Genomic DNA, 1,222 nt, shown 5'->3' with positions numbered 1-1,222 from the left:
AGGAGGAGTAGCAGAGATTCACAGCAGAGAAGCCAGCAGCAGCAGCAGCAGCAGCAGCAGCAGCAGCAGCACTGACCTCCGCTACAGGACCATCCTCGCTACAAGTCTCAAAGGCCAGCGTGACATTTTTACCAGCTGAGCTTGGTGGCCTGTCTGCCTGTCTGCCTGCCTGTCTGCCTGCTCCCTCAGGATGGAATATTTAGGTCCGACGAGGCTGTAACCTTTACCAAAGGCTCGGGAGGGGGAACTAAGCCACTACCACAGGTGATTAATTGGACCAGGAACATTCAGGGGAATTACCACTTGGATCACGTTGTTAGCCTTAAATCACTCGCACTAATTGCCCTCAAAATTTGACGATGGGAGTTGGAAAAGACATTTTGTTGTCAAGATCGCTGATGTTTTTGTCTGCGATGGAAAAGGGTTAGCATGTAAGTTTGGACTAGCAGCGGATCCTGCTGCTGCTGCTGCTGCTGCTGTTGCTGTTGCTGCTTGATGTCCTCTGAGCCTTGGGAGGCAGAGGTGTGAGGGAGCCTTCTCTCCCTCACTGAAGGAAGACCGTTCTGTCTTTGACTTTCTCAGGATTTTCGTGGGATTCAGACCTAACCAATGCACGCTCTCTGGCAGTCGCATGCGCGCGCGCGCACATACACACACACACACACACACACACACACACACACACACACACACACACACACACAGTGTAGCGTCACTTTCTTGCTTCAGTCTTTTCGTCTTAAGTCTTTTACATTTGTTCTCTCTCACTTTCTCTCGCCTGTCCGCTCGCCCTCTCTATCTCACTCTTGCTCTCTCTCTCTCTCTCTCTCTCTCTCTCTCTCTCTCTCTCTCTCTCTCTCTCTCTCTCTCTCTCTCTCTCTCTCTCTCTCTAGCTGACTCCCTCTCGCGCTTTCATTATAGTCGTAATGGCTTTGAGCTTTCCCCCCTGATAATTCCCTTCCTTCTCTCTCTCTCACTCACTCTCCCACTCCTCTCACTCACTCTCTCTCACTCACTCTCCCACTCCTCTCACTCACTCACTCTCTCTCTCCTCTAGCACGGCTTGCTACAGATCAGGAGATTCTGAGAGAGAGTAGCGTGGGATCCGACATGCTGATAATTGTCATATACATCTTGTCACAGTTTAATGAGGCTATTAGCCTATCGCTCGTTGATCTCTCACTGAGGATGGGGTGATATGGACTACCCATTAGAGTAAGGG

This window comes from Procambarus clarkii, chromosome 54 (genome assembly GCF_040958095.1).
Source record: "Procambarus clarkii isolate CNS0578487 chromosome 54, FALCON_Pclarkii_2.0, whole genome shotgun sequence".
Lineage (NCBI taxonomy): Eukaryota > Metazoa > Arthropoda > Malacostraca > Decapoda > Cambaridae > Procambarus > Procambarus clarkii.
This window is presented reverse-complemented; position numbering follows the sequence as displayed.